The following is a 24,128-nucleotide window of genomic DNA, read 5'->3' as shown; positions in this document are numbered from 1 at the left end:
GTTAAGCGCTACTTAATCAGCCAGAAGCTGTTCCTGGCCAGTTAAATAGAGTTCAATATTGGAGGGGGGGGGTCTTGGATAAAATTAGGATAGGAAAAATGCTGTCCTAACTCTGGGGCCCTTTTACTAACGCACGTAGGCATCTATGCGCATCCAATGCACGTCAATTTGGAACTTCCGCCTGGCTATGGGCAGTAATTCACATGTCCGATATGCGTGGCAGAAAATATTTTTTCTTTTCTACTGCATGGCACTATCGGCAGTATACATGCGCTGACGATTACTGCCCGGCTAACGCGTGAGACCTGACCGCTAAGTCAATGGGTGATGGTAAGGTTTCAGGCCTAAATTGGACGCATGCCAATTTTTATTTTGCCACACGTCCATTTTCGACCCCCCAAAAAGGCCTTTTTGCAGGCATGTGGAAAAATGGACCTGTGCGCGCTCAAAATACGCGTCTACACTAGCGCGAGCCATTTTTCGGCATGCCTTAGTAAAAGGACCCCTCTATCTGGTCTATTATCCAGTTAGCAATCTCAATATCTTTGTTATCGAAATAACAGGTCAGTGCTGAAACCAGGTATTCAATGCTGAACAGTATCCAGTATTGATGCTGAATATCTCATTTCAGTTTAACTGAGGTGACTGGCGTTTTAAAAAAATGCTGACCGCAACTGGCTGAGTCTTGGCCGCAATGAAAATAGGGGGAAAAAAAGCCAAATTTGCTGTAAACAAACTGAAAATGTTTGCCTGTGCACATCTCATTCATCTTCCCAGCAAGGAACAGTCATAGCAGTCCATTCCTACCTCTTATAACCTTTCTAAACACTCCTGGCAGCATTCATGCTGCTCTCTTCAAATCTTTCCATACAATTTAAAGGAAAATAATAAAAAAAAAAACTATTACATGGCAATTCTATAAATTGCATCTCATTTTAGGGGCCACAAAGGGGAACGCTTACCCCCTAATTCTATAAAAGTCACCAAAATTTGCATGCGCAAATTTGGACACCTGCTCAATTTATGTGCACAAGTTAATTGAACAACAAGCTAATTAGCGCCAATAAGGGACTTTTCAATGAGCAATTATTGGAACTAATTAGGTTTAATTGGCATTTAAATGCATAGATTTAGGTGTGGGATCCACTCCTAAAACTTATGCAGGATCTGAAAAAGGGGACGCAGAAATGGACGGGGTCATGAGCATAACGTGGGGCATTCCTACAATTTACAGGCATTTGAGATGGTGCAAATGGCCATTAGGTGTGATTCACTAAATGTAATTAAATATAGGGTGTGGAAATACACAATCACCAGATATACTACGTCAATTAATTCCCACGTGGTGAAAATGTACCTGAATGATCTATTTATGTACTAAAGATATTGCAGCAATTACTGATACAATATCAATATTGAAGGTTTTTTTGGCCAATGATGAACCTAGAGGATCATACAAGATCCGTTTAAGCTCTAGTAGATTGTGATAATCTAGGAGCTCTGTGAGGCCTTTTTGCCTTCGATATACAGATATAGTAGTACATAAATAGATCATTCAGGTATGTTTTCACCACGTGGGAATTAATTGACTTAGTATATCTGGCATTAGGTGTGATTCCCAGGCATAAGCGCTATTCTATAAACCACACCGAACTTTAAGCGCTTACATGTGTCAATCACATGTCTAAGCACTAGGATTCCATAAACTACATGCATACTTAACACCTAAATTTAGGTGCCAGCTTAAGGAATTGCCTTTTTAGGGGCCTCTTTACTAAGTTGCGGTAAAAAGCGGCCAGTGCTAGTTTGGACGCATGAAATTGGCACGCGCTGGGCCATTTTTTACTGTGGTGGGTGAAAAGGCCTTTTTTTCAATGGAGCAGCAAATGGCTGTGCGCTAATATCAAAAGTAGCATGTGGCTATTTACTGCTTGAGCCCTTTCCACCACCTCTTTACTTGTCGGTAAGGGCTCACACACTACTCGTGCAGTAATCAGGCAGTGCGTAGCAATGTGGCCATTCTGCCGATTACTGCCGGGAACGCCCCCCCCCCCCCCCCCCCCCCCCCCCCCCCCCCCGCAGTTGAAAATAGGAAATTATTTTCTATTGTGTGACACAGTGCAATAGCTTCGGAGTTATTTATTTATTTATTTGGTGCATTTGTATCCCACATTTTCCCACCTATTTGCAGGCTCGATGTGGCTTACATTGTACCGTAAAGGCACTAGCTAAGTCCGGTAGAGAAACAAATACAAGGTGATACTGTGGTTGAATAAGGCAGTTACCGCTGGGCACCCACGCTACCCTGGGCATTAGTGACGATTTGGCATGGGCTACCCTCACGTTAGCCCTACTGCGGCTTAGTAAAAGGGCCCCTTAGTGATTCATTTATTATTCACCCCAATCCATTACGGAATAGAATTTCACATTTTGGTTTAAATAGCAGCATTAGAAATTGCAGTCTTTTTTTGAGGATTTTCTGGTAACGTGACTCTCAAGGCTGATCCATTTCTAGCGTTACCTCTGTTACACTTCTTATAGAATTAAGGGGGCCTTTTACAAAGCTTTGCTAGTGTTTTTATCTCACGGTAAAAAAATCAGCTGGCAGTAAAATGCCGAGACATCTATGGGAATATAATGGACATCTCAATGTTTACTGCCAGCTGATTTTTACCACAAGCTAAAAACTTCGTGGATAGCACGTTGAAATCTTCAGCTCAATGTCCTGCGGCGGCTAAGAAGGCGAACAGAATGTTGAGTATTATTAGAAAAGGGATGGAAAACAAGCATGAGGATGTTATAATGCCGTTATATCGCTCCATGGTGCGACCGCACCTGGAGTATTGTGTTCAGTTCTGGTTGCCTCATCTCAAAAAAGAGATAAAGGAATTGGAGAAGATGCAGAGAAGGGCGACGAAAATGATAAAAGGGATGGGACGACTACCTTATGAGCAGAGGTTAAGAAGGCTAGGACTCTTTAGCCTGGAGAAAAGGCAGCTGAGGGGTGATATGATAGAGGTCTACAAAATGATGAGTGGGATAGAGCGGACAGATGTGAAGCGTTTGTTTACACTTTCTAACAATAATAGAACCAGGGGACATAAGATGAAATTAGAATGTGGTAGGTTTAAAACAAATCAGATAAAGGTTTTCTTTACTCAACGCGTAGTTAGACTCTGGAACTCATTGCCAACAGCTGGCCTTGCTGAGTTTAAAGGGGGTCTGGACAGATTCCTGAAGGAAAAGTCCATTGATCGTTATTAAAATTGGGTTTTTGCCAGGTTCTTGGGGCCTGGATTGGCCGCTGTCGGAGACAGAGTGCTGGGCTTGATGGACCTTTGGTATTTTCCCAGCGTGGCAGTGCTTATGTACTTATGACCACCTTAGAGTTTATCAAATTTATGCATCATTGGTGAGCATCCAATCCTGTAGCAAATACTGAACTGCTTGCAAGCAATGTAGATGTATGCATATTTCATATTACACCATATAAGTAAAGATAAACAACAAAGTTATAAATGACACAATTTAACTACATTAACTACTGCTTTCACTAGATTTTGAGAGCTATCCTCCCTTCATCAGATCAAAACAAAAATTGAATTCTCGGTGTCCCAACAGGGAATAAATAGGACTAGATTTCATAGTCTTATCTGAGGCAATAGAAGTGCTTGTGCAGGATGATCATTCCAGACTGGGGTAGCAGGAAAGAAACCACTCTTCTGGATATAATCAAACTTCTAATTATATATAAGCTCTTTATTAAAGGGCAACCTCATACCCACAAATTAGTTGCAAATTACGCTGATTGGCAAAATAACCAGCACAGATCCAGTGCTTGGCTTGGAAATGGTTTTATTAACTTCCTTAAAAGAAAAAGAAAAGATGAGTTAGAGTAGCTGGTTTTTGAGTCTTGTTTTTTTCAGTTACTGCTCCTGTTTCAGGAATGGCAATATGTATAACACATGGGGAATGGGAATTTGATAAAGTGGGCACTAATATTTACGTGCTGATTACATGCATATACATGCATAAATGTGAACATTTATTTATTTATTTGTGACATTTATATCCCACATTATCCCAAACAAGTTTGAGTTCAATGTGGCTTATAATAACATTCCAGCTAAGTGCTATTCTATAAATACAAACATATCTTACCCAGCATATAAGAACAAAAGAACGTAAGAGTAGTCATACTGGTTCAGATCAATGATCCATCTATCCCAGTATCCTGTTTCCAACAGTGGCCAAGCCAGGTCACAAGTACCTGACAGAAACTCAAATCATGGCAAAATTCCATGCTACAAATCTCAGGGCTAGCAGTTGCTTCCCCATGTCTGTCTCAACAGCAGACTATGGACTTTTCCTCCAGGAACTTGTCCAAACCTTTTTTTAAACCCAGATACGCTAACCGCTGTTACCACATCCTCCGGCAAAGAGTTCCAGAGCTTAACTATTCATTGAGTGAAAAAATATTTCCTCCCATTTGTTTTAAAAGTATTTCCACGTAACTTTCTTGAGTGTCCCCTAGTCTTTACCCAATTATATCTCCCCTCATCTGCCTCTTTTCCAAGCTGAAGAACCCTAACCTCTTTAGCCTTTCTTCACATATATTTGAGATATATTCATATCTAGATAGATAGATAGATGATAGATTGATTGATTGATTTGACAGATGAATATACACATAGGTGGAGGATTGACTGGACTCATAGAGATGTAATGAGGTCAACAAAGAAAAAAAGCAGAGTCCAACTGATGTAAAAAAAAAACACTACTGTTTATTATCAACCTCAATAAAAACAATGGAGTCCATTTGCCAGAAAAACTGACAACTGAAGAAACCAGACTCAGCATGGCTGTGTTTCAGATGCCTATATCAGGAGCCCAATGTTATTACTTGTGAATGTAACATAACAAGTAGTTCCAGCACAAAGATGGCTGATATATGCTTTAATACTGATAGGAACGGCAAATTTTTTTGCCTCTAGAAAGCAATTGTGAATCAAGTATTCTAAAACTTACCTGCATAAGTGCTAGGCATGTCCCTGACCTGCCCATGCCCCTCCCAGGTCCACACCTCCTGGCAGTTGACCACTTTGTATTCTGTGCTATCAGGTTATAGAATACCAATTAGGGGCAGTTACATGTGTAAATGCTAATACTAATTAGCAGCATATTAGCTAATTAAGTTACACGCATAACTCACCCTCTCTCTATTTTTTTCTTTCATTCTCAATTCCTGTCTCTCCAGTTCTCTATTTCCATCTGTCTTTCTTTTCCTTGTCTCACAATTTGTTTCTTTCTAGCTCTCTCTTTCCATCTTTATCTTTCTTTTCTCTCTCAATTCTTGTCTCTCCCCAGTTCTCTTTCTACCTTTTTCTTTCTCTCTCAATTGCTTTCTCTTCCGCTCTCTCTTTCCATCTCACTTTCTTTTCCTTATGCCTCAATTTATTTCTCTCTAGCTCTCTCTTTCCAGCTCTAGCTTTCTTTTACTTCTCTCAATTGCTTTTTCTCCAGCTCTCTGTTTCCATCTTTCATTTCCTTGTTTCACAATTTGTTTCTCCCTAGCCCCCTCTTTCCATCTTTAGCTTTCTTTTCTTTTTCAATTCCTATCTTTCTGGCTTTCTCTTTCCATCTCTATGGGGCCGATATTCAGACCGCGGGAGTTAGCCTGGCTAACTCCCGCAGTCGGCAGTGATGCCAGATAGTCAATGCCGGGCCATTTCCGGTCACCGGCATTGAATATTTAGTTTATTTTTGGATGCTAAGAAAATAGCTGGCCAAGTTGATATTCAGCGCTGGCCGGCTAAGTTCATGGCAGACAAAGATAGACCTGCTATTGATGCAGCCAGATTTAGCCACCAAACTTAGCCTGCGATGCACTGAAAATTGGCGTGATAGCTGGTTATATTGTGCAATATAACCGGCTATCCACTAAGCGCTAACCAGGAATGTTCAACGGGAGACAGCTGGCTATCTCCTACTGAATATCGGTAGATAGCTGGTTAAGTAACCAGGCAGGTGCCATTCCTGGCTGGTTAAATGGTTTTGAATATCGGCCAGTACATGTCTTTTCCTTTTCTCTCCAGCTCTTTCCATCTCTCTTTCTTTTCCTTCTCTCTGAATTTCTCCCTTTCCAGCTCTTTCTTTTCCTTCTTTTTCAATTTGTTTCTCTCCAGCTCTCTCTCTTCCCATCTCAACATGACTTTTCCTTCTCTCACAGTTGCTTTCTCTCCAGCTCTTTCCAACTCTTTATTCCTTCTCTCCGAATTCCTCCCTTTCCAGCTCTTTCCTTCGCTTTCACTTTGTTTCTCTCCAGCTCTCTCTTTTCATCTCAACATGTCTTTTCCTTCTCTCTCTCACTTGTTTTCTCTCCAGCACTCTCTTGCCATCTCTGCTTTTCTCCCCCTCCCTTTTCTTTTCTCTTAGATTTTTCTTCTGACTGATTTGCTTCAAAGATAGTGGTTTCAAAACTGGCAGCTGCGGAATTAAGAAAAAAACAAAAACAAAACCTCGAAAAACCACAGAAACTGGTCTTGTGAAAGAAAGTTTGCTGTCTTACTCTCTGCTAGTCCTATAGCACTGGGTGGGGATAGGGTTCCTTCCTTTGCCAAGTGCACAGAAGCACAGGGTGTGCAGCTGGGACATGGGGTTTCTGTCAGTTAAAGAATTTTAATTTGCACTGTCTAAGGATGCAGTGCAGCCATAAGGAATGCAAAACAGGTCCTAAGAAAAAGCGAAGAAAGAGAGTTGTCCAACTGGGACTGGACCACAGAATGTTTAGATTCACTGCAAACTAGACTGCTGGATCCTCTTAAGACAGGCTGCCAGTCCAAATGCTCAACCAGCCAGCAACTTTGACCTATACTTTCAGGTGAGGCCTCTTTCTGTAGTTCTGGGCACCACTGCAGTTTCAGTAAATATTTTATATTCTTTCTGTTGCTGCACCAGTTATGCAATAAACAGGACATGACGTCCAATAGCCCTTTAAAACTGCACCGCTCTATGTGGTTGCATATTTGATTTTTCTGTAAACGAACTCAGAGTTATGTAGTGACAGATCTCTCAGGGCTGGCTCAAGCTTTGGAACAGGTAAGACACCGGCTTAGGTCGCTGGTGATAAAGGACACCAAAATTGTGGTCCAGCATTGTTCCCTCTCTCTTCCCTCTGCTCTCCTCCCTGCCTGCGGTATGGCATCCCCACTCTCTCTCAACCCCTCTCTCTTGTCTACCTTCAAACTCCTAGAGGGCATTGGCAGTTATTTACACGTGTCTCCTCCAACCAGCCCTCCATTTGCTGTGTCCTGCCTGCACTGACATAACTTCCTGTTTCAGGGCAGCACACGGCAGAGAAAAGGCTCTGGGTCAGGAATAGCAAGAGTGCATGAATCGCTGCCACTGCCAATGCCCTCTTGGAATTTGAAGGTAGACGTGGGGGGGGGGGGGGGAGAGATAGAGAGAGAGGGAGAGATGCCAAAGATTATGGTTCCCTTTATCACCGGCAGCAGGGAGAGAGGGGGGGTTGAGAAAGACAGAAGGAGATACCGGATCATCAAGGGGGGAGGGGACAAGCATAACTGAGAGAGAGAGAGAGAGAGAGTGACAGTGAGACACACTGGATCGGAGGTGGGGGGGGGGGGGGTGGGAGTAGGAACACCAATGCAAAAGTTGGCTCAGGGTGCCACACCTTGAGCAAACCCTGATCTTATTGTAGAAGTTAGAGCTGTAAGGTGTACACAGTGCTTTGTGTTTTCAGTTTTGATAGGCTTGTGCACTAAGTGTGCAAGTTAAACAGGATTCTCTGCAAGCTGTGATAACTTTTCTTGGACCCATATAGCAATAATCCAAAGATGATGCTTATACATGAATTTTTAAAATTACATATATACCGTCTTCAAAGGACAGATCTACAGTGAGTCCCCACAGAGCTAACTCAAAAGCCTTTGGGCTGGCAGGAAATATTATATATTAGCTTGTTTATTACCTTGCATGTCCCTAAGAGTGTTTATACTGGAGAGGCTGATCCACTTTTGATTTACCCATCATTGCATGCATGGTCCCGTAGTTGTGCTTTTTCTAAGTAGGGGACTGAACTACAAGTCCATGAATGCACTGAGGGTGGGGGAACAAGATTCCTGAATGGTGCTAGCCAGTCACTCTAGGCTGTTTCAACTGTAGTTTTTTCTCTTTCAGTCAACCAAACTTTGCTCTGTGATTGTGTGAATCGTTCAGATTTGGCATTTTATAGAACCGCATTTCTATGGTGGCACTTAATATTTGTGCATTATGGTTTGGCATTCCAATGGCAATATTTCGGGGTCTGTCACACTGTTGCCCAGTGTTTCTTTCATAATACTATATACGGAGCATTCTGAAGTTTTGGAGTTCATATAGTAGTTATATTGTAGCCATTTTCTGTTGTTGTGTTATGCTGCAGAAAGAAGACTATGGCAATAGAAGGACAAAAAGGTGATAGAAAGAGCACAATGTTACCTATTCGCACTTAGATCATAGAACTGAGCAAAATCACACTATTGGCTGTTACTCTGCTTGGCCCACATGTAAATGATGGAATGTTTTCTTTCATTCCACATCATTTCATTGGCCAGAGCACATGCAAGCCAATATTCAAAGTGATTTTGGTCGATTTAATTTTTTCTTCCCTGCTTTAATTTGCAAAAGGGATTTATTGCTACTTAGTACATCAGTGCATCAGCTACACTTGGTTGTCCTGTAGGTCTATAAATTCCCCTATAGGGCATTTCACTGCCACTGCTGGGAAAGGGATTTGGGAGTGCAGTGGGATGGACATATGTGGACAGATATCTTTAAAGTGGCAATAGCAGTGAATATGAAAGAGACTGGGTACACAATTATAGAGCCTTCCTCATACCTCAAAGATTAAGGGGCCTTTATACCAAGCCATGCTAAAAAGTGGCCGGCACTGTTGTCAGCATGAGGGTTTCCTGCAAGCTGCGGCCACTTTTAATATGGTGGTAAAATGACCGCATTTCCATATCTTTCCCAATTAGGGCATGGCCATTACAGCAGGAGCCCTTACCAACACCTATTTTGTTGGCGCTAAGGGCTCCCACACTAACCCCAAGGTTAGCATGTGCCAATGTGCCGCGATACGTGATTAGCACAGGGCCTACTCTCTGCCCATAGTCACACCTCCCATGCTGAAAAATAAAAAATATTTTTCAGCAAGGGATTAGCATGCGCTGATGGGCACACTACCGCGGGACACCTCAGTGCATCCTGTAGCAGTGATTTTTGCCACAAGGTAGGCACGCACTAATGCCTACCGCAGCGTAGTAAAAGGGTCCCTAAGTAAAGTAGGTAAGTGCAACAGCTATCAGTGTTGGAAAAAGTGTTGGTAAATTGGGGAGTTGGTGCATATGTGGTGGTGATGGCCAAGGATGTATGGCTAAATGGAAGGATGTTATTTCCTTACTCAAGGAAATTATTGGCTTTCACCAGATTCTCGATTATTGCTTTTGAATGTGGTACCTAAAGAATGTTTAGGTACGCTGGTTGTGGTTTGCTTAGCTGCTGAAAGACTGGAACTGGTGAGAGCATAGTGAGATTACTGCATATATGGGCAGACTGGATGGACTGTACAGGTCTTTTTCTGCCGTCACTTACTATGTTACTATGATTGAAGAGGATATTGATGCATATGAATTATGGAAGCAGCAATATCAAAATGTAGGTTGAGGCTCCCAGGAAGAGAGGGGGAGGGGGTATCTGAAACCCAACAGCTTAAAATGTGAAGATTTGCTCTTCTTTATTTTTGCTGTGTTATGCTGGGTCACATGGGGTGTGGGGAAGTCGGCAGGGAGAGGAAAAAGGGCACTGATGTTTGTGTTTTACTCAGTTGAGGGGTTTTTTTTGGCTATATATTGATAAATATTAAATGTGCAAAAAAGAATATAATCAGTGCAAAACACCTCTGGAACACCAGGGCTGGACTATAAATACCCACACACATTTCCTGTTGTTTCTCATAGCATCTGTGAACTGGTGGGGCAGAGGATGTCAACCACATTGTGATAAACAAACAGTATCTGTGCTCCTTGTGCTAGACTGCTGACTTGATTTGCCATGGTCTTTATTTTTATATTTCCTTCCTCTATGTATATAATGCACTTAACTCTTGTGTACTGTCTTGTCTGTTGCTGGCCATGGGGTCCGCATGCATTAATCAGCACATATGCACATCCCGCCAAGATGATAGGCAGTAGTGCCTATCCAAAGGACTCAGGAGGAAACTAGGGAGCCTTGGATCCACCTGACTGCAGGAGCAATCAGAGGGAAGAAGACAGACAGATAGGAAAGGGTCAAAGAACAAACTGGTTGCAGAGATGCCAAGTTACCCAGTTCTAGGTTGGAGATTTTGGGATCATCCTGGTTTTGAAGTTACATCCCAAAGCAGTATGGGACTTGTGGTGCCACATCCTATGCATTGAAATCAATGCTGCAAGTCCTGTAATGCACCAGAAATCCAGAACTGTCTCAAAATCTCCAGCCTGGAACTGGGTAAGTTGGCATCTCTGTGGTTGGATCGGGTGTGGGTCCAGGCTGAGAGAGATCTGGGTGTTAGTTGGGTTAAGGGGGTCTCAAGATGTTTCCCAGGTGAATTTCATCAGATGTTACTAGTAGTGTTATATATTGGTGGCAACAATATAAATATTTGTTATTATATGTATTGTATAGTCATGGAATATTAGAGTGGTCAACTAGCTCCAGCTTCTCAGGAGATCCAGTTCTGGTTTGCATGTATAGAAATGTAGCTCTGATTACGAGCAGTTTCTCTTGAGTGAGTGGTTTGTCTCTGTTCTCTGCTTTCTCTTTTTGAATTTTTTAAACCATCTTGATATGTAAACATAGGTGTCATATCAAGTGTAAATAAAAACAAATGAGTGAAAAGAAATTACTACAAGTAAATATATGCAGTGGGATAAAACCAAAACTAGATCAGCTTGTCCTAAGGTGAAGAGGTACATTGATGAACAGAGAAAAGGAGTAATGCTAACATGGCATTTAAAAAAAAAAAAAAAAAACATGAATGTATCAGATATAAAACAAGAACAAGGCATTGGACCTCTTATAGCGCAAAGCTATTTCAAATTCTGAGCCTATGATATGAAAGCAATCACATGTGACCATAATCCAACTCTTTTAACTTTATTAATGTATTGCAAAAAATGTCTTTAGTTTAAAATATAGCAATAATCAACTATATATATATATATGAGCAGGGACAGCGCTGACTTAAACTTTAGACCTTGGTTAGCGCTGTCCCTGCTTGTGCAGCTAAGTAGTCACTTTTTCTCATACATATATTTTTGATACTTGATTGTTGCTATATTTCAAGCTAAAGACATTTTTTGCACTACTTTAATAAAGTTATGTGCACAAATTAATTGATCAATGAGTGGAGTGGGGGAGTAGCCTAGTGATTAGTGTAGTGGACTTTGATCCTGGGGAACTGGGTTCAATTCCCACTGTAGCTCCTTGTGACTCTGGGCAAATCACTTAACCCTCCATTGCCCCTGGTACAAAATAAGTACCTGAATATATGTAAACTGCTTTGAATGTAGTTGCAAAAACCTCAGGTAGTATATCAAGTCCTATTTCCCTTTTACCTTTCCCTTAACTAGCAGTAATTGAGTGTTAATAACTAACTATTGCAGTTAATTAGCATCAATTAGAATTTTCGTGTGCAACTGACTATTGTGTGCTATTCTATAAGGCTTGGTGCCTGACTCTTATTGGGGTCCTTTTACTAGACTGCGGCAAAAAGTGGTCTGCAGCAGTGCAACTAGGGCGCATGCCAGGTCAGTTTTACCGCGTCCTGGAAAAAGGACCCTTTTTTAAGGGGCCTGAAATGGTCGCTTAGCAAAATAAACACCAGCAGGTATCCATTTTCGACCTGAGACTTTACCGCTATCCGTTGACTTAGCAGTAAGTTCTCACACTCTACCAAGATGGTGGGCATGCAGCTCATGCCTACTGCCATTTACCTCCAGGTAAGCGCCATGCAGTAGAAAATATTTTCTACTGCATGTTTTTTGGCACATGCCAAATTCAGAATTACCACCCGGGGCATGCGGTAGCCAGGTGGTAATGCCAATTTGGTGCACGCTGGATATGAATAGGCCCTTGCGCACCTTTGTAAAAGTGCTCCTTTGTGAATATCTGAACAGGAGCATGGCCAGGGGCATGTTGGGGCTGTTTCAGAAAGTTGCACATGGAATTACAGAATTTGTCCGAAGCATGCCTAATTTGGGCATTGGTATTTACTCCTGCTTTTAGCAGGCATAAGTATGGCATGCAAATGTTTAGAATGTAGAATTTATTATTTCTAATCTTCCCTTATTCAGGGTGAAGCACAACAAAAACATACATAAAAACAACTAAACATACTACAGCAGTAATTATACAACAACTACAGACTAGGCAGCAACCATCACAATTCCAAGAGGAACAATCAGACCAGGGGACCTCAACAATCAGATACAAAGTAGTCCCCTTCAGGAAGTAACATAAAGTGCCACTGGCAACCTTGACTCATTTTTCAGTTTGAGAGGTAATTTGTTCCATTCTACTGGACCCATCGCAATTGTTGCAGTGTGATCATTAGGTGCCAGATCCATGCCAAACGCTATTCTATGAAGGAAATCCCCCCCCTTTCTAGAATAGTGCTTAGTGCTCAATTTTTTCCATGCCATGTTTGGTGCCATTTGGTGGATTGGTCTAGTGGTTAGGGCACTGCTGTTGCCATCCCAAAGTGGCAGGTTCAAACCCCACCTTTGCTCCTTGTGATCTCGGGCAAGTCACTCAACCCTCTATTGCCTCAGGTACAAACTTAGGGCCCTATTTACTAAGGTGCACTAGCATTTTTAGCATGCACTAATGCTAGACACACCCATATATTCCTATTGGTGTCTCTATCATTAGCGTGCTTATACAATATAAGGGTTATAATAAATGTCAGTAGATCTTACTTTGTTACCTACTTCAATTAGACTACTACAAATCATATATCTAAATCAAAATACATTATTCTTTATTACCAAAATTATTAAACAACACCAACACATAAAATCCCACATTTCCCACATCAAGTCCCGTAAAATAGTCCGTTATGTAGGAGATAAAGTCCACAATTTTCAACTCATTACACCTCCTGTTGAATGTTTTGCTTTCACCATATATGATGAACGTGAATGAAATCCACACTCTCGAAATCTCACAATTATAATCCAGTCCACTTGGTACTTGATCCGTCACTCTTCACAGGAGCTTAAACTGATCTTCACTTCCACTATATAACCAAAGGCTTGACCAAACCAGACGTGATCACAGCAAAGATATCACAAACAATTAGAAAAGTCCTGTTTACGGGACTAAGAATACATTTATTGGCAAAGCTTTCTGGAGCTAACACTCCCCTTCTTCAGATTCAAGCAGAATGAGCAGCTCAAAGTGTAAAACAAAATGGTAGAAAAAAAGAAGTAATTGCTAGATTACATTATAATAGCAGTAGGTAAGCGAGGAGGTGAGGAATATCTGTTCCCTTCTCCTCTACTGCCAACTCCAGACTTCGCGCCTTCTGTCTCGCTGCACCCTACGCCTGGAATAAACTTTCTGAGCCCCTACGTCTTGCCCCATCCTTGGCCACCTTTAAATCTAGACTGAAAGCCCACCTCTTTAATATTGCTTTTGACTCGTAACCACTTGTAACCACTCGCTTCCACCTACCCTCCCCTCCTCCTTCCTGTACACATTAATTGATTTGATTTGCTTACTTTATTTTTTGTCTATTAGATTGTAAGCTCTTTGAGCAGGGACTGTCTTTCTTCTATGTTTGTGCAGCGCTGTGTACGCCTTGTAGCGCTATAGAAATGCTAAATAGTAGTAGGAGGAGGAGGAGGAGGATCTGATCCTTCCTTATTAACAATTTGTATCTGGAGAAAGGCTACGGTTCTCATAGACTGATGCAAGAGTTTCCAGGAAAGAGGTGGAAGAGGGTAAGCGTAGAATATGTTTGAAGAAATTTTGAGAACCAGGATTAAATGATCACCAGTCAGGAAGTAGCAGGGCCCAATCAGTTCTGAAGAAAACTTTGCTACAGTTGAAGAACTAGGTAGTGAAGTGTGGTATAGGTGAGGTAACTGGCATCAATGTAGAGGCTTATTGCTAATTTATTCAGGACGATATACCCTAAATTTTATTTGAAATTAGTCAAGTTGAAGTTATGCAAAGAACAAGCTTTGTATAGGTTTTTAAAAACAAAACAAAACGAAAAAACAAAGTGAAGTTCCATATTTATTAGACCGACGACATCCTCTTTAATGGTTCTACATCTTATGTAAAATGTGGCATCGCCAGTGTTGTTTGATTATGGGAAACGTGAACATGGTAACCCAAGGCTGGTTGAGTTGCATTGGTATAGCATTCCATAGTAAATTCAAATTGGTTTTACTTGTATTTAAAGTGCCTACTGATATGTCTTCAGTCCATCTTAAATATTTAATTCACTGGTAGCAATCTACTTGGCTTCTTCAACTTTTGCAACAGTACATACTTGATTTACTTTCTATTAAATCAATTCAGAGAGTCACCATATGCTCCCATGTTTTTTCTATCATTACACTCACCATATGGAATGCATTACCAGTCCTGCAATCTTTGAGTGATGTTCCTACTTTTAGAAAAGCAAATGAAGACTTGGTTGCAAATACAGGCAATTCAGGATATCTGTATAACTTATTAATTTCTTCTTTTTGTTTTATTTTGTTTCATTATAGTGTTTAAATGCTTCATGATTTTATTAAGGATTCTGTTTAGTTGTTTAGTTGTATTATGCTTTTGACTTTATTTTATCTACTTGTTGTTTTTATTGTTTGTTTGTTGTTTCTTTCTTAGGATTTTGCATGATAAGCAGGATATAAATAAATTAAATTAAAATTTAGTTCAGTTTAGTACAATGTCAGCATTATTCCATTACACATATTAATCCTCCTAGCCTTTCAAACAGGACTATTATTTCACCTATCCACCTCCTAAATTGTTCTGAATTTAGAATCCTGTAGTAATGTTTAAGAGGGGAAGTTACCTAGGTGCTGTAAAAGGTGGGCTTTTAGTGCACCTTGATTTAGTATGGAAGTCACAAATCAGTGGTATTTCAGTTCCACAGGCTATTGACTCCCATTGTAAATGACTAATGCTGCCTTCATGCCTCATTGCGAGCAGCATTTTTCCATCAGCCTGGGAGCATCAGGTCCCAAATCCGTGGCCCAGTGCTCCCAGGCCACAGCTTAAAGGATCAGTAGGAGCTGTCTCCCCCTTCCCCGATGAGCACCCCATCCCTAATCATCACTCAAACCCCATGATCATGCCCTGCCTAGTTCTTACCTCATTGGCCATTGTAACAGAAACAATTTGTATTTATTGATTTTCTTTTAAGCTGCATCCCAGGAGCACTGGGCTATGGCTTTGAGGCTCGATGTTGCTGAGATGGTAAAATATGCCAAGACTTTTGTTGGGGGTTATTTTACTGGCTACACTGCACCTTAAAGTTGTGATGACTTACAGTAAGGTCAGTTGCGTTATAACTTAATTTAATAATGAGCTGATAATTGGTGTTAATAAGCTAGAATTCATCTTAATTGGCGGTAACTGGCACAATAAGAACAGAAGAATAGCCATAGTGAGTCAGACCAATGGTCCATCTAGTTCAGGGGTCCTTTTACTAAGCCGTGATAAAAAATGGCTTGCTGTAGTATGGGCGTGCCTTTTGGCCGCGCACTGGGCCATCATTTTTTACCGTGGCTGGAGAAAAGGCTTTTTTAATGGTCCAGGAAAAGGGCATATGCTGAAATTAAAGCTAGCACACACCTTATTACAACCTACTACTACTACTACTACTTGACATTTCCAGAGCGCTACTAGGGTTACGCAGCGCTGTACAGTTTAACAAAAAAGGACAGTCCCTGCTCAAAGGAGCTTACAATCTAAAGGACGAAATGACAAAGTTGGAGCAGTCTAGATTTCTTGAATACAGGTAAAGTGGTTAGGTGCCAAAGGCGACATTGAAGAGGTGGGCTTTGATCAAGGATTTGAAGATGGGCAGGGAGGGGGCCTGGCGTATGGGCTCAGGGAGTTTATTCCAAGCATGGGGTGAGGCGAGGCAGAAAGGGCGGAGCCTGGAGTTGGCGGTGGTGGAGAGGGGTACTGAAAGGAGGGATTTGTCTTGAGAGCGGAGGTTACGGGTAGGAACGTAAGGGGAGATGAGGGTAGAGAGGTAAGGAGGGGCTGCAGATCGAGTGCATTTGTAGGTTAGTAGGAGAAGCTTGAACTGTATGTGGTACCTGATCGGAAGCCAGTTAAGTGATTTGAGGAGAGGAGTGATGTGAGTATATCGCAGACCATTGACTTAGCGGTAAGGGCTCATGCGCTACCTACGTGGTAAGCATGCAGCCTGCACCAACCGCTGATTACTGCCAGGAATGCCCCCCACAGTAGAAAATAGAAAATTATTTTCCACTACGGGATTCAGAATGCGCCAAACTCAGAATTACTGCCGGGTGCACACATTAGCCTGGTGGTAGTGCCGATTTGGTGTGCACTACCCGCATGTTTAGCCCTCCAGCATCCTGCTTCCAACAGTGCCCAATTCAGGTCACAAGTACCTGACAGAATCCCAAAGAGTAATAAGATTCGTGTTACTGATCCTGGGGACAAGCAGTGGCTTTCCTCATGTCTGTCTCAATAGCCGACTAAACCTTTTTTAGACCCAGATACTACTACTACTTAACATGTCTAAAGCGCTACTAGGGTTACGCAGCGCTGTACAATTTAACATAGAAGGACAGTCCCTGCTCAAAGAGCTTACAATCTAAAGGTACACTATCTGCTGATACCACATCCTCTGGCAAAGAGTTCCAGAGCTTAACTGTTTGTAGAATGAAAAAAACATTTCCTCCTGTTGGTTTTAAAAGTATTTCCATGTAACTTCCTTCAGTGCCCCCTAGTCTTTGTACTTTTGGAACGAGTAAAAAATCGATTCAATTTTGGTTGGGTCAGCAGTGTGTCAGATAGTTACATGAGTGGGTTATAGAATACTAACATTTATGTACTTAACTGCCTAGAGCTAGGCATGAGCATAGCCACTGAGAGGGGGGCGCAGGGGGGACAAAATTCCACAGGCCCAGGCCTCCAAGGGGGGGCCGGCGCCACAGTCCCACCCACCCACTGTCGTCGACCGTCTGTCACCAGACCCCCTGCATTGAAATCACAGCACCTCTCACCTCCGTGTGAAAGCACTGCAGGCAGCAGGGCATCAGATCGCCTCCCTTCGGGCCTCCTTCCCTCCCTGTGTCCCGCCCTCATTTGACGTAACTTCCATGAGTCTCTCGGCAGCCCTGGGAATGAGCATTAATGCTGGCCATTGAGCTAGCACGAGTGCTCATGCCCAAAGTTAGACATGTAAATGCAAACTTGTACCAGTATTCTAAGATGGAGGTTGTAGACACAACTGCTGTTTTATAATCTACACTTAGCAATCATCATCTGACACCTAATTTTAGGTGATCTATTGAGCATTATCCCCACAATCCCTATAATTCTATCAAAATAGCATGCACAAATCTTGGCACGTGCCCAATTTGCACATGCAATTTAATTGCCTAACGAGCTAATTAGCGCCTTGAGGGCATTGCTACAATTTACTTGTGTTGTTATAGAGTAATGGGAATATGTGCCTAATTTAGGTGCCTATATTTACACCACATTTCAGTTGATGCAAATGATTCCCGGGCTTAAGAGCTATTCCATAAACCGCGCCTAACTTTAAGTGCAGTTTATAGAATAGCTCTCTTTTCTAAGCTGATTTTTTTTGGCCACCCTATATAGAATCTAGCCCAATGTACACATTTAAAATGAATCTGTAAAAAGAAATGAAAAGAAACTTCAGAAAAAGCAGGATTTTTTTTTTTTTTGCAGCGCACATCTTTACAGTTTCTGTTAGAAGCTTGCTTTTTACTACGTTTTATTTCAGATGAGGTGGTTGCCAGACATCCAGTACTGGCGGAGCTGGAAATATTTTTTTCAGTGACTCATCCTATCAGTTTTTTCAACTCTGGATTCTACAGTGCTAGAGAGAATACTTGCTCTGTGTTTTTTCTTTCTAAGAATCTGCTTACCAACCTGTGTGTTTCTTTACATCTGATCTTTTGTGTGAAGATGTGCAGAATTGATTTGAAATGCACACAAATCAGTGGTGTAGCTACAGGGGGCCACGGGGGCCTGGGGCCCCCAAATTGGCTCTGGGGCCCCCGGTTTGGCAGGTGGGGGTCCCCAACCCCTGCCAGGTAAAGCGTTTGTCCCTCACTGGTCTCACATTACCTGGCACCCTGTCCCGTTTTCAGTCGCTGTGCACGCTCATTTTAAGGTACCTTTGCGGTGGTGCTGGTAGGGGAGCAGCATAAGGGGGGCAGAAGCGGTGGCAGGAGGGCAGCGACGGGGAGGCACTAGCGACCGCAGGGGGCAGAAGTGGTGGCATGAGGGTGGCCGGTGGGGAGGTGAATCAAAATGCACCCTCCCACCTTGGGCTCTGGCCCCCCTCCCATCAAGGTCTGGCTACGCCCCTGACACAAATGTGGAAATCTCAGAGTTTTCCTTGCTGTTTTTAATACCTTACCCTATTCATTGAAAACTGAAAAGTTTTGGCCTTTGCACGTAGTAAAGTTGCACGCTTGGGAAGAAGTTGTCGAGGTGCAGAAAAAGGTGAGCTTTTACCACGCCATGATTTACCATGGGAGTCATCAACCAGTGGTATCTGTCATGGTAAAAGGACTAATGCTGCCTGTGAGCCACCTTGCACTCAGTGTTAGTCTAATGGCCCAGGAGCATGGGGCCTCTAAGCTGTGGCCCGATGCTTTGAGACAACAGTACAAAGGGGCCTGGCACTGGCTAAAACAATTTGTAACAGGCTTCCCCAATGCAGAATGCCCTCTAGGTTGCCCTCCCCAACAAGCCCACCCCTCAGTAACCCCCGAACTATCCCCCCAACACAACTAGACCTCTTGTGGCAGCTCCTACCATAAACCAATCCACCAAAGGCTTGAAACCCTCAACCCCTTCCCCACCTTCCTAAAGGTCTCCCCCCCTTAGGCCTACCATCGATAAAGTGTTGGTGGGTGCTGGTCAGGACAGGAGTAATACCCAGTCACTCCTGCCCTCACAGTACCATAATACCAAATAATGCAGGCAATCGCTAGTGTTAGTCTTGTGCTAGTACCTCCAGGGGTCATCTTTCCGTTGAACCCTTTTTGCTGGGGTTATTTTACCGACTGTACCACAACTTGTGATGTGTCAGCTTGATAATTTTATCCCTTTAGTCTGTTATGTGCAAAAGTTTATTTAAATTCAAAATGAATGAGCTGTTGTGATGCTAAATTATACAATGTAGCTCATTGATTTTGGATTTAGTGACCATGGATGCACAAAATAGGCTTTGCAACCTCTTTATAATAAAAAAGAGTAGAGAGATGTGGTAGCCGTGTTAGTCCACTTTTAAAGGTAATCAACAGAAATAGAATAAAATAAAATAAAACATAGAAAAGAAAATAAGATTATACCTTTTTTATTGGACTAACTTAATACATTTTTTGATTAGCTTTCGAAGGTAGCCCTTCTTCGTCAGATCAGGAATAATCAAATATTGATAAATAACGCTATATATAAGTGAAACAGCAAAGCATTTCAGTGAAAGTCTAAGAGGGTGAGGGTGGAGTGGGTTAGGTGAGAGACAAAGAAGGCAGTAATTCCAGTTTTTACGTGCGTCTGATACACGTGGCAGAAAATATATTTTATTTTCTACCGCATGGCACTAACCGGGTGGTAATTGGCAGTATACGCATACTGACGATTACCACCCGGTTAACATATGAGACCTTACCACTAAGTCAGTGGTAGGCAGTAAGGTCTCAGGCCCAAAATGTACACACACCAATTTTTATTTTGCCACATGTCCATTTTCGTCCAAAAAAAGGCCTTTTTTGCAGGCATGCTGAAAAATGGACCTGCACACGTCTAATACATGTGCCTACAACAGCGCAGGCAACTGTTGTGGGCACCTTTGTAAAAGGACCCCTCAGTCTGTTCTCTTCCTTTCCTTTAAACAAGTAAAGTTGGCCAAGTGTTCGTCAGGGATGCCCTTCTTTTTTCTGTTATCGTCCGAGGACGACCATCTCCTAATCACACCCCAGTTCCGCCTTCGTTATCCTGCTGACACACCCCCATGAACTTTGGTCGTCCCCGCAACGGAAAGCAGTCGAGGGTGTCAAAAAACTGGCTTTCGATTATGCTGATTTGGACAACCTTGCGAGAAGGACGCCCATCTCCCGATTTGTGTCGAAAGATAGGCGTCCTTCTCTTTCGAAAATAAGCGTGATAGTCTTGGTTTCATCCTGTTGTATTTATGAACTTGTTGTCCTGACTTTCTTAAGGAAATCAGAGCAACAAATCTATAGATGCAATGGGGGTGAAACCAAGACTGGGTTAGCCTATCTCTTGTTGGCAATTCTATTGCAGTCTAAAGCATATTAGTAAGCCAAGAAAGCATCTATAATAAGTTTCTGCTCTATACCTCATGATTTGAGCAAACAATGTCAGGAAACTTTAAATAAACTATTTCCTTTAGAACCCTTTTACTAAGCCACGTAAGAGTCTACGCGTGCCCAATGCATGCCAAAATGGAGTTACCGCACAGCTACTGTGTGCCTCTTGCGGTAATTTCATTTTTGGCGCGCATTCAATGTGCGCATCTGAAAAATATTTTTTTTCGGCTGAGCATAACGAACATGCCCCAAGTGGCATTTGGAATGTGTAGGTCATTACCACCCAATTACCACGTGAGACTTTACTGCTAGGTCAATGGCTGGCGGAAAGATCTCAGACCCAAAATGGATACGTGGCAATTTTGATTTTGTTGTACGTCCATTTTCGGCAAAAATTTAAAAAGGCATTTTTTTACAGGTGCGCTGAAAAATGATTCTGCACACGTCCAAAACCCGCGTCTACACTACCACAGGCCATTTTTCAGCGTACCTTTGTAAAAGGACCCCAATTGTTCACTACAAGGAAAAAAAAAACTATTCATTTTCTAAATAAAAATAGAATGACAGAAAATAATAAAAACTACATATGCTTCATAGCTTTTAGTGGACGACATTAGACCCTGAGTGTGTATGGTAATAGTGGTGAGCGGGAGAGATGGGTTACATATATTTCTTCTCTGTAACGCAGGGTCCTATGGTAACAGAGTAAAATAAAATAAGGTTGAGAATGATGTCTGTCTTAAAACCTAAAAAGGTGATTCTTCTTATGAATAGGGTCTTTTGTTTCTTTGAGAATTGCCAAGGCAGTGAGGCGGACTATTCGGTCCATGAGTGTGCATTAGCAGAGGGGTAAAATAGGTCCGGGAGACAGATGTGAGTTCTCAGAGTATGGAAACATTAGGCTATCATTAAGCCTTTCTGACAGGAGTTTCCTCTGGTAGACAGAGCAAAATACTGGTCTCTAGGAGCAGTAGGGGAGGGAAGAAGATCGCAGGCGAGCATGCTCCCTGCATGTGCCGTGTTGCTTTGTCCACGTCAGCTGATATCTGCCATTATTAGCATAAAGTTGGGGAACTGATTAATTTCACTGCTTGGTATGTAGAGTCTCTCCTACGGTAAAGATCTAGCTGTTGCCCTTACAAATGTGTGAATTACATTTTATGAAGATACACTCAGTAAATATCCCATAGGAGCCATAGAAGAGGAAATTCTGTTTAAATGATGCAGGGATTTTGCAAGCACTGGTTTTCAGAATTAGCAGAAAGCAACCCTACCATTAAACAAACTAGAGAGTTGTGTTGGGTGCCAACATTCTTTTTTTTTTTTTTTTTGAGGGGGGGGGACAGGTGAGAGAGATAGAAATACAGAAATTAGAGTTGGCACAGTGGCGCAGCATGTCTGGCAGATAATTGAGTTAATAGGATGAGGTGGTAAGACTTTGCGTGGTGGATCCCCAACACTCTGCTCCTTCTTCCTCTAAGCTAGCACTGTGAGATGTTGACAACATGTGGGTGTGGGTTCAGCTCTTCCTGATGCTGATCTTTCAATGTTGGCCTTATAAACAAGGAGAAGAAAGGTGAGGAGCTGCAAGTAAGTTGGGGTCAGCCAAGCAAGGCAGAGGGAGAGCCAGGTGAACTAGAATGCCACAATTTAGGGACCAGCAGCAATAGCAAGATAATTGCTTCCACCAGCTCTTTCACCGTGGCCATGACAAATACAGTGAGACCAGAGAAAGGTTCCGCATCAAGTTACCAATCTCCATTTCCCTCCCTTCCCTCTCTAGTCAGTCACCCTACGAGCTTACACTTTTTAGATTTGGGGAAAGGGAGTGGAATCAGAGCCTGTGTTGACACAAACAGCAGCATGAGTGTTTCACAGATACTACTACACTGTTGTGTGCTTCTATTGTAGAAATGGGGCCACAAAGCAGACCCTTCATATGAAAAGAAATTGCACCTGAGTATCTTGGGTAGGAAGAAGGGGAAATCCCAACTGAATCCTGCTGGGCTGGAGAAAGGGGAGAATGTCGAAAGATGCTACTGAGGTGAAAGGGGGAGGGAGAGAAAGTCATCTGGAAGTTTCTGGATCGAAGATAGGGAAGAGAAAGAACTCCCTGTATGAGCAGTTTTGAATATCATGCCCCAGGAATATAGAGGGGCATTTTCGAAAGAAACGTCTAAGTCAGAATTTAGATGTTTTACAAGGCGTCCAAATTCTGAAGCGGGGAGGTCATTTTCGAAAAAGATGGATGACCTGCGATTTGGACGTTTTGCGATTTGGACGTCTTTGATTTTCGGCCATTTTCGGAAAAAAAAAAACGTCCAAGTCTAAAACGTCCAAAGTCAAGCCATTGGGATGTAGGAGGAGCCAGCATTTTTAGTAGACTGGTCCCCCTGATATGCCAGGACAGCAATCGGGCACCCTAGGGGGCACTGCAGTGGACTTCATAAAATGCTACCAAGTACACAGCTCCCTTACCTTGTAACATAGTAACATAGTAGATGACGGCAGAAAAAGACCTGCATGGTCCATCCAGTCTGCCCAACAAGATAAACTCATATGTACTACTTTTTGTGTATACCCTACCTTGATTTGTACCTGTCCTCTTCAGAGCACAGACCGTATAAGTCTGCCCAGCACTATCCCCGCCTCCCAACCACCAGCCCCGCCTCCCACCACCGGCTCTGGCACAGACTGTATAAGTCTGCCCAGCACTATCCCCGCCTCCCAACCACCAGCCCCGCCTCCCACCACTGGCTCTGCCACCCAATCTCAGCTAAGCTCCTGAAGATCCTGAGCCCCCCAAAACCCACTACCCCCAAAGGTACACCACTACCATAGCCCTTACAGGTGAAGGGGGAAGCTATATGTGGGTACAGTGGGTTTATTTTATTTTATTTTTATTTTTTGTTACATTTGTACCCCGCGCTTTCCCATTCATGGCAGGCTCAATGCGGCTTACATATTGTATACAGGTACTTATTTGTTTCTGGTGGGTTTTGGAGGGCTCACAGTTTCCTGCACAAGTGTAACAGGTAGTGGGGGTATGGGCCTTGGTCCACCTGTCTGTAGTCCACTAAACTACTCCAGGGACCTGCATGCTGCTGTCATGGACCTGAGTATGACATCTGAGGCTGGCATAGAGGCTGGCAAGTAATGTTCTTGAACACAAGTTTTGGAGGTGGGAGGGGGTTAGTGACCACTGGGGGAGTAAGGGGAGATCATCCCTGATTCCCTCCAGTGGTCATCTGGTCATTTGGGGCACCTTTTTTGTGCCTTATTCGTAATAAAAACAGGTCTAGCTCAAAACATCAAAGTTTTAGTGCAGAACGTTTTTGCTTTGTTCCATTATGGCTCAAAAATGTCCAAGTCTTAGGAATGCCCAAGTCCCGTCTTGAACACACCCTAGATATGCCCCCTTGAGATTTGGATGTCCTTCCAATGAACTTCAGAGAAAGACATCCAAAATGAGGTTTGATTATATCGATT

General features: G+C 42.6%; 1 protein-coding gene across 5 annotated transcripts in view; it reads left to right on the top strand.

The window, feature by feature from the left end:
* The window catches only part of FLI1 (Fli-1 proto-oncogene, ETS transcription factor), a 230,355-nt gene that overhangs the window by 41,007 nt on the left and 165,220 nt on the right, over positions 1-24,128 (top strand). The window contains exon 1 of one of the 5 annotated variants that reach the window (XM_030221800.1): positions 6,826-6,880. The exons of the other annotated variants lie outside the window; for them this stretch is intronic. The gene's annotated coding sequence lies outside the window, so the exon portion shown is untranslated. Of the gene's footprint in view, positions 1-6,825; positions 6,881-24,128 lie in introns of those variants that run through there. 5 annotated transcript variants of the gene reach the window in all.

The sequence above is a fragment of the Microcaecilia unicolor genome, chromosome 12 (assembly GCF_901765095.1).
Source record: "Microcaecilia unicolor chromosome 12, aMicUni1.1, whole genome shotgun sequence".
NCBI classification, from domain to species: Eukaryota; Metazoa; Chordata; class Amphibia; order Gymnophiona; family Siphonopidae; genus Microcaecilia; species Microcaecilia unicolor.
The sequence above is the reverse complement of the archived record's forward strand: the minus strand, read 5'-3'. Positions and strand labels throughout refer to the sequence as shown.